Source organism: Pteropus vampyrus, unplaced genomic scaffold, assembly GCF_000151845.1.
Source record: "Pteropus vampyrus isolate Shadow unplaced genomic scaffold, Pvam_2.0 Scaffold132, whole genome shotgun sequence".
NCBI classification, from domain to species: domain Eukaryota; kingdom Metazoa; phylum Chordata; class Mammalia; order Chiroptera; family Pteropodidae; genus Pteropus; species Pteropus vampyrus.
Window position 1 is genome coordinate 1412007 of NW_011888913.1, and position 10664 is coordinate 1422670.

The window sequence follows — 10664 nt, forward strand, 5'->3', positions numbered from 1 at the left end:
AGTCAATCAAGTGTGTTCAAACTGTCAAAAGTGATGGATGGCAAACAGCGATTCACCACAGGCTATGGAGTCACTGAGCCTGGCAACACAGATAGACGAAATAAAATGCTGAAAGAGAATGTGCACATGCCGTTTACACCAAATATAAGTTTACACCGAAACTTATATTTTACTCTGCTCTTCACCAGTCACTTGTTTTTCCTTCTTGCTGAAATAATGAAAGAGTCACTGCCTTGATTTAAGAAAAACAACAACAGAAAGAGATAATTCCGTAACATACCAACAGCGGTTGCCCCGGTGCCGTGTAACACTGCCGCTAATATCACATACCCAACACAGGGGCAAATGTCAGGCTGGGAAATGGATTCACAGCGACGGAACCATAATTTGGCGTGCCCGGTTAGAGTAGCCAGGTTTAGCAAATACAAGTATGTGACACCTAATTAATTCAAACTTCAGATAATTTTTTTTTTTAGTAGAAGCATGTCCAAATATTGCAAAAATAGCCCGTGTAATATTTGGGTCACAGTTCTACCAAAAAAACAAAAACAAACAAAAAAAAACAACTATTAATACATGTATCTGAAATTTAATTGGGTTTCCTCTATTTTATCTGACAGCCCTAACCCCAGTGAACTCCAAGTGTTAATTCAGCAGCGCTGAGAAGACACATATGGTCCACCAGATGAGGAGCGGCTAGAACATCTGAACAAGACGACCGAAGCAAAACCTCATGTGCGAGTCACTCTGTATGGACATGGATGTGCACAGGATATAATCTAGTTTTAGGGGAGTACATTACAGTCACACGTCTAAGGTTCATATTCTGTGCTCCACACCGTGTGGATAATACAGGCTGATAACAATCTTTCTTAGCCTGTTATGCCATCTTTAATGTGGGAATAATAACAATAATAATTTATCTTTGTTATTACCATAAAATCGTCCAATGAAAATAAGTATGATATAAATTGTTGTTCCACCTCTTTTCTCTTCATTTTGATGAGGACTCGTAGGCCCCAGTGATTCCAAAATATACTTGCCTATTGTTAACTTTCATTTAAATTTACATCATCAGAACACCGATTGGCCATAAAAGCGTTAGTCCCTTTGAAAACACAAGTAGTCAGCACCACACGATGACCCCTAAAGGTGCCCACCTGTGAGTGGAGGAGAAGCCCAGATGTCTCCGTCCTCCCCGGACAAGCCCCAGCCTCAGCGCCTCCTCAGACAAGCAGCGGAGCTCGGATGCAGAGCTGAGACGCAAGAAAGACGCGCTTGGGCTTTCGATTTCCATGCGGTCCGGTCTTTTGGCGACCACAGGGTGTGTGTACAGACAGCAAAGTGATTTCTCAACACGATTATTTTCTTCTGCAACAGATTGACCCGCTGAAATCAGAAGTGTATTAAGAGGTGCCGTTCAGCCAGGCCGGGCGGGGGCCTTGAATTTTATTTTATCTTTTCATGGGAGATGAATAATTGTATTTTTTATTAAAAAATACTGGGGTGACATTGATTAATAAAAATGAATAAGTCTGAAGTGGATGATTCAACAGTATGTCGTATATGTGTTAGAGGGTGATCCTGAGCTTTCTGTTGCTTTGGGGTCCATCTAAGACTTCATTCACGTGTATCAGAACTTCACAGGATCGTGGGGCTGGGTCTCCAGCAAGGTTTCCGGGGTGTCTGAGAAGGGTGCCCACCAAGCTGCTCTCACAAACGAGAGCGCCGAGAAAAAGACAAAAGATTTTAAAGAAATAAAGGTATGGGTTATGATGTGGATCACCTTAAGTTTTCCTCCCGAGATATAAGCACAATACCGGGGTCCCTTTCCTTAATACTTCTGGCTTCCATAGTGTGCGTGTGTGTGCGCGCACGTGTGTGTGTGTGTGTGTGTGTAAATCCTGAAGATATGGGGACAATGGTCCCATGTGTATAACAGAGTTACAACTGTAAGTTACATTCCCACATCAAAGGTTTCTGCTCAGACAGTATAAAGTAGCCAGAACTAAAAAATAAAACCTGGGGCCTTTAATTTTGTTTTCCAAAAGCCTGAGGACTCAGCGCATTCTTATGTTCACACTGGGATCTTTATGTGAGTCATTTAATCTTTGGATAATTATTCCTTTGACTTTTGAAGTACTTAATTAGGTAAATTTTTAATAACATATAACTTTTCAGTTTATAGGCAAATGGTTACGGATTCCAACTGGGAATCTCCTTTAAAAATAAATTGTGTCTGCAAGGTAACATGAATACATGTTTTATGAGGTAGAAAATATTTGACAGTATATTATGTGGCATGCATACAATTAGTTATACTTCTATAAAAAATGTCCCCTATGTCTTAAAAAAACTAGCTAATGAGAAATGAGCATTTCTTTACTAAGAAACATAATTTTTAAAATCTTATATAAATAGGGAATGTTATTTCATAACTAGTTGGGATAGTCAACATAGAAGTTCCAAGAAAATGTCCCCTTGCATAAAAAAATAGGACAGCTGGTCAATTTCCTCCAGAAATCACACCTTTGATTCAGAGCATCAAGTTCAGAGATAATTTGAGCTTCTGTAAACAGAAAGTCACAGCAAAGCTGGGTGGGGGAATGCCCTCCGATGAACAATAATTCATGCTGAATTCCTGTTCACTGTTGTTAAAGCAAAATGGTAGTATCTTTTCCCCTTTCCTAGCTCAGTTTAACCCATTTATCACTATATTATTTCTGAAAATTTTCATTCACACCCTTTAAAAAAAAATCAGCTTATCACGCAGCCTTGGTTAGAAGGATGAAATAAACAATACACTTTTTTTTGGTCCTCCTTCCCAAGCAAAGGTGTCTGCTTTAGCAGATTAAATGGCACCGGGCAACCTGTGTCACCGAGAAGGGTCTCACTACACCGCGGCAGGAATCTGCGGAAACCTCAACAGCGAACTGCATCCTCAAGTACAGTGCAGCGATCGTCCGACCGCTTTTTAAAAAACTCTTTTCGAGGCTACTTTTGTTGTCAATTCGACAAAGTTTTATATGACTGTATTATTTCGAAAATGTATCTAATGACAGATAAGGTTTTGGTGCTTTTATTAAAATATCCCAAATAGACTTTGTGTTTAAAAGAAAATTGTTATTAAGTTTATCACATTTTAAATACATTTTTAGAGCATTTGCTGAAAGTTAACATTCCGAATTGAAAATCAGACAATGTTATTCCATTTCTAATCTATTGATTACATCTTCCGTTCTCTAAGATTCTTCAAATAGTATATGTAGCGTTTCAGTGAAACTAAGCATCAGTTTTCTGCTTGGCTAGGGTTGTGCTCTGCCCCCCAGGCTCACCCCCTAAGGGTGTGGCATGGTACCACCCCTCACCAGAGAGCAGCTGACGGTGGGTGCCGGGCGGGGAGCTTGTACTCAGGACGGAGTGCTGCCTCGGGCCCTCCCCTCCCTCCACCCCCGCAGACACTGTCATTCAGAAACACGGTTTTATCTAAACATGAATCAAACTCACAGAATCAAGGTTTTTCAGCACGCTCTGCAGTTTCTGTCACACAATACAAAGTATTTATGAATGACAAGTGGATAATTTAATAAACATAACAAAACGCTAATGCCTGTGAGTTCCGCATGGAGAATCCCGCGTGTATCATTAACACAGTCACGGACGAACTCGGGGTGCTGGCTTTGCACACGGCACTCCCCTGGGGTGCTGGGGTGACCACTGCCTTAGGCGGCAAGGAGTTTATTTTCTCTTAGGCAAAACACTCTGCTTCAGAAACCCTGTGTTCCCTGGGGACTGCGCCCTCTGAGTCACTTTATTTTCCCCTCACAATTGCTTCCAATTTCCTTATTTTAGTGTAGATGAGCAAAACTATCGATAAATGAGATTAAATGATTTTACTATGCCTGACTTACAATTGCTAATTTTTCTTCCATTTTCTACTCTAGGCCTTGCTAATTGGGCATTACTAATGTAAAGATCAGAGAATGTATTTGACTCGATTAGAATGAAATGAGGGGTTTGGGGTAAGAACAGCCATTCGTCCCTGCAGCGGGCCCACCGGCTAATTTACAGGGAGGCAGAGGAAGTAATGAATGAGGCATCAGGCGGGGACGGTACAGCGTGTTTTCTGCTCCTTGGAGAAGCCTCTCCTCGATGCCATGACGCGTCGTGATTCATAGGAACCTTCTCTTCTCCCCACGACTATCCTTAGAATGTGTATTCATCACAAAATTAAAATTATCATCATTATTTTTCCAATAAAATTGAGTTAACACCTGGGGAGAATAGTTATTAAAAATATAAAATGTATTAATAATGTGACTCTCCAATAAAAATTAGAAACAATGGTTATGTTTATTTACAAAAATATCTAGGTTAAATGTTTTAATAGTTGGTAATTATGCTATAATTATGCGTCAATGATTTTTTTCACAATAATATCTCCTTAATTTTGACAAATCCAAAGGTATAGTTTAATGAAGTGTAAATGTGTTTTTTATCTTTAGACAGTTATAGAAGAAACTGGCATATAAAACAGATGACATTTAAAATATCAAAAATAAGCCACAAATTTTAATATAATAATTTAATTTCCTTGGCTAACTAGGTCTAATTTATTTCCACTGTGAGACACAAATCTCACGAATACATATTTTAAGCTCAGTTTGGGTGACTTATTGCTACGTTTCAGTCACCCCTTAGGTGAGTCTATGGGTGGAGAGCAGTGGAGAGCCTTGGCTAGCCAATAAACTCAGTTACGAGCTTGAATCATAGTGATAATTTTAATTTTTTAAAAAAGTAACACTACATCTTAGTCTCAAGAAAATGGATTTTGCCTGTCACTTATATTTACCTTAATTTTAAAAACTTACTCTAATCTATATAGAACAAAAAAAAAATTCTCATTCTAAAGTATGTCAATTCAATTCTTAAGATTCGTGGATTTGGAAAAACTCAGAAAAGGACAGAGTTTAACAATATTTACCCAGCACTTGACTCTTAAAAATGCACAGCCTTGCGATTCCGTTTCTGCCAGGGATGCCCAAAGGTCGGGCATCTCACACGCCAACAGAAAGAAGCCGTAAGTTTTCCGGATCGTAGCAGAAAGGTGAGGTTTCAGAGCAACCAAGTAGCGTGTGATTCAGAAGACAGATCCCTATGGAGAGGATGGGACAGCGCGGGGACCCTCAGCTGTCAGCGCTGGGGAGGACGTGGCAGTCAGCCCGCCAGTGTGAAAGAAGTCGCCCACGTTTGAATGAGTTGCTACAGGCAGAGCGTGGGCTCCAGTAACAGCACAGGAAGTGTGGACACTCCAAACACCAGGGCGGGGTGGGGGAACCGGCCACCACCCTGGGAAAGGCGGATGGCTCCTCTCCCAGCCTCTCCCTTTCTCTCTAAGGGAGCAGAGCTCTTGAGATGCCAAGGGACAAGAAGTGGACCCTCCACCTGCAGCTCCCAGGGGTCAGTAGCAGGTGGGAACAAAGCCCCTGTCTCTTCCATCAAGGAAAGAAACGAAGCATTTTGCCCAGAGCTGACGGGGAAACAAAGTCTGGCAAGAGGAAGAACCAAAGTTTTCTGTGTCCAGGGGAGGAGCGGGCCGAGATCTTGAGCCCATGGCTGGGGTAAGGCTAGGAAACAGACAAACAAAAACAAACTTCTATCCCACAGGAGGGTCAGAAAAAGCCCTGTGCCAGGATCCTATGCCAGCCAGGAAGAGGTTTGCAGCTATGGGGGAAGGGCAGGAAACCGACCCTGAACGAGGTCTCCCCACCCCCACCTGAGGCACTGCCACCGTAGGAGAGGCAGCAGCGCTGAGAAAGCCACACAGCTGAGACAACTTCAGCTACCTGGGCCACAGAGGATCAGGAAGCAGGAGGGCCCCTTACACCCGCCGCCAGCTGGGTGTCTACAGGTGGGACACGGGCCAGAACACGAAGAGGAGACGCTCATCCTAGTGCAGGTGCACAGAACACACTAACAACTGTGGACAGAATGGACGCATTAGGAAACCTCTCCAGTGCCACAGCCACTGCCCTAAGCACAACCCTGCGGCCCCTTTAGAGCGACCTGAAGACGGACGGATGAGCCGAGCGTCACCATGGCGCCTGTGAGCCCCGCCTGCCTTCCCCACAGCCCAGCCCTGAGCGGACGGGCACCACCTTCAACACGGACAGGCCCAGAAACAAGAGGAAGGCGCGTTTCTAGGCATAAATACTGCTTACCTCCGTCTCTGAAGTTCTTTACGTAACGAGCAACACTCGGTTAAAAACATGAAGCAGACCATAAAAGTAAGGAAAATCTACCTCATTGTCAAAGCAAAAGAGTAAACAGACTCAGAGATAGAAATGATCCAGATGTTGACACTATCAGCCTGGGAAGTAAGAATGAATATGATAAATATAGTAAATAATCTAGTGGGAGTAGAAATTACAAGAAAAAGCGGAATGAAAATGCTAGAGGTGAAGATTTCTTTGACAGATTGGTCAGTGGTCTTGACCCAGCTGAGGAAAGAGTCAGTGAACTTGCCTTTCAGTCAATAAAAACACCCAAACTAAGACCCAAAGAGGGGGGAAAAAAAAAAAGTACAGCAAACAACAGAGAAACCAAGAGTGCTGTGAGAAACTCAAAGGGCCTAATGTATATGTGAAATTTAAGTTCCAGGTGAGAGGAGAGAATGAGCATAAAAAATACTGAAAAGACAATGACAGAAAAGTTTCAAATACAGTGAAAACTGTCAAGCCACAAACCCAAGGCAGCTCGATGACCTGCTCAAGCAAACAAACTCTACAAATAAATAAATAAAAACTAAGATGCAAAGATAAAAAATGATACAGAAAAAATCGTTTGGTTCTGATTCTCTGGAGAACCCTGATAACGCAATACTTAAATCAGAAACAATTCAAGCCTCAAAGAACATCTTTTGGAATGATCAGAATATATCGACTCCATACCATGGCCCTGGGTATTTATGCATTCAGTTTGTGAATCCGTGTGTGAGAAGCAGGATTAATCTCTGTTTGTGAGATGCAGGATGTCAACGTAGACAGATACACGGGCTCTGAAGACAGATTTACCGCATTTAAGTCACAGCTCCAAAATGTCTGGCTGTGTGACCCACAAGCAAGTCGCTTAAAGTATCTGTACCTCCTTTTCTTCTTCTGAAAATGGGATAATATGAGAACTCACCTCATATGGTTATGATACTAAATGAGTTAAAATATAAAGTCCTTCAAATAGTACCTGGTACATGGAAAACACTAAAAATTGTTAAGAAATTAATTGTGATCGTTTATTATTATATTTGTTGAGCATGGACTACTGAATCGCCTTTTCCTTTATTGGAATACATGTGCCTTACATAGCATAATTCAGGGGATTACTATATAATTTGTATCAATACTGCCCAGCACTTTAAAACAAACACTTGACACTCCAGTTTAAATCTTACTCTCTTCCAACTGAGTTTGTTTTCGCGCTCTCTCTCGCTCTCTCTCTCTCTCTCTCTCTCTCTCTCTCTCTCTCTCTGTCTCTCTCTCTCTCTCTCTCTCTGTCTCTCTCTCTCTCTGTCTCTCTCTCTCTCTCTCATCTGTCCAAAGAAGAAATGGGAACCATTTCTGGTTTATTAAAAAACTCTAAAATTCTAGAAAGAAAATACAAATGAGGACTTAGGTCTTACTTCTTATGATTCAATAAACTATACTATTTTTTAAAAAAAATGTGTCTGTCCAATTTTCCCAACACTATTTATTGAAGAGACTGTCTTTACCCCCATTGCAGAAAACTGATAGCTCAGCCCCGATTGTAACTTCAGTCCAAAATTCATTTATTTCACCCTAGGCAGTGGTAACTGCATTTAAGGAAGGGGCCAACGCAGCTGACACCATCAGCCTTGTGGCCCAGCACCCTCTCTGACTCGGGCCTCCGCCATCCTCTGTTCCGTAACGGACAGGGACAGAGACTCAGTACAAAGTCGTAATTCAATCTGCAGATCGCGACGCTTATGATATCATCAGTACCTTGGATTAAACTACGACTTGCGGCCCATCTTCTCTCTCTTTGTCCATTTGTTTTCCTAATATATGAGAAAAAAATCCTCGAAGTTTTATAAGCACATACCAAAATGAAAATAAAGCAATAGATGCTAAACTTTCGGAAACGGCGGAGCGTTGTTACGGCCAATTAAACTACTTTCCCTTTAAGGGGAAGAACTGAGGAAGCGGTAAACATAAGTGAACACGGGAGCGGCCATCCGCGGTGCTGTCGCCGCGCTGCCTTTCCAAGTTGGCGGAGCAGCGCTAGGACACTCGCCAGTCTCAGCTGTCGACTCTCGCCGCTCCGCGACCGGCGACAAGACCTGGGAGTTCGGCGAACGTGCGGCTCCGCGTCGGCCCCCTCGGCATCTCGACTCACGGGATGGTCCTTCCCTGCCCGTCTGTACACGAGGAAGCTGAGAACAACGACGGCTGAGGAAATTGTCCGAGATCATGCCACCCCTTCCAGCCCTCCTCCTCCCGTGTGCGAGACCAACCTGGATGGCTTCCGATCGGTCGTCCCCGGCAGACTAGCGTCCCTCGCAACGTAATGCACGTGAGAATGTCCAGGGGTCTTTCTTCCAAATAAATGCCACCTCCAGAGAGACACTCGGGAGCTGCACCTGTGACGGGCACGTGGACAAAGTGCCCGGGGCACCAGATGCTGAGAAGCGTGACTGCAGCAGGACACTTAAGGCAGCACAGAGGAGGGTGGAGGGAGTTCTCACGCCAGCCCCGTCGGTCACTGAAACGTGACAGAGGAGGACACGGATGGATGTGTCTTCTGAATCTAGGTATTGTTTTTGAAGCACTCGAAATTGTTTTCAAAGATGAAAAATTGTTTCTTCTTCGCTGAATCAAATATATTTAAATAAACTGACTTCGTTTCCACACTTTGGAAAAGTTTCTGCATATTCACTTTCGACAGGGCGACTACTTTAATAGCTGTCTTCGTTTGAATTTCCTTTTTGTCTTTTTAATTAAAAATACTGAACTATCTTTGTATCTTAATATTTACATTATATGCTTATATTTACCGCTAATAGAATCTGGTTTCATTCAAAGGTCTTGGCGAGTTGGTAGTTTTTCATTAAAACTAGCACACAACTTCCGAGTGAATGCTCTCACACGCATGCATATTGGGTGCTGATGCTGCTCACATCTCTGGGTGTGATGTTCTTATATCCTATGGGTGAATCCAAAAAGAAAAGTAATACCATGCATCTGACCTTGCCCCGATTACCGAGAAATGGGGGAAAGACAGTGCACGCTACAGAAAGCCCTAAAGGGTGAGCATCGGAACGTCACGGCGACACGTGCTGAGCAGAGGAGAAAGGGCAGCCGCGGAACTTCCGGCCCTCGTGCTGGGGAACCTGGCAGGATAATGGCGTTGGACGCCACTTACGAAGTGGATGCAGAGGCGCCGTCTTGCTGTGGCGGGTGGAACACGTGGAGGAGGGAGATGAAGCCACATTACACTTCCAGTGTGGGTCGTAGAATATGGCACTTAAAATACAGGGTAAAGATGAAGGGGTCATCAGGATGCTGTCAGTACTGGAGCCATGAAAATCAGCACCGTTCCCTCTGTCAGAAGGACGGGTACCGACGTGCCACGAGGGAAGAGAGAAAGCGAGCGCGTGCGGCCGGCACGGCCATTCCAGCATCCAAGCCCCGAAAGAAGGGAACCCCAAACACATCGCCGTTTCCAACCTGGCGATAGAGACCCTTAAACTTGGTAAAAGAGACCCGCATCCAGTCACCAGCGGACCCGTCCCCCAAACTCCTCTACGGGAGGGGCTTCCAAATTCCTCATTAAGCAAAACACGAGCTGGAAATCAGAACACACATCAGGGAAAGCGTGAGCCTTGTCCTTCCTGACAGGCTCGGGAGACAGTCGTTAGTGATGAACATCTGACCTGCAGGCTGACATCTTCCAGTCGGGACTGTTACTGTCCTTGCTGGCGACAGAGAATAACTGAAGGAGGGGCCACCAAACAGGAAGGACAGTGCCTCGAGAAGAGAAGACAGAGGCACTTCCCCCAGGGCCGCGGCCAGGGAAGCGCTGGGCTTCTGAAGGCAGGGAGGAGCCCCGTCCTCTGTCCCTCGGCTGGGCTCCGCTTGTCCTTTTGTCCACCTGCACTGGCTTCCCTCGGTTCCCCAGCTTACGTGAGAGAAAACGTGGCTCCCCGCCCCTCCTGAACTGACACACTACAAGGCCAGGTCCTGGAGCGGGATGGTGCCCCAGCTCTAAGTATCGGGGGAGTGTCTCTAACCGGCCCAACATGGCCCTGGTGCCCTCAGAACCAATTAAATATACACAGGAGATAGTGATATTGCAGTAAGACATCTCTGAGACCGTTCACATAGAGGAGGAAAAGGTCCCAGAAAATCTGCGTGTTCGAGGAAGGAACAGGTATCAGAAACCCCATTCCCCCACTGCACGCACGCGCACGCACACGCGCATGCACACGCGCACGCGCACGCACACGCGCTTTGTCCCTAATAAATCCACATACCGCCACGTGAGTATCACCGAGGCGCCCTTACAGCTGTGAAGAGTGGCAGACCCGAGGCGCACTCAATCCACCTTCTGGAGAAAGCGCACGTCCCAGCCCCCAGGGAGAGTTCCGTCGA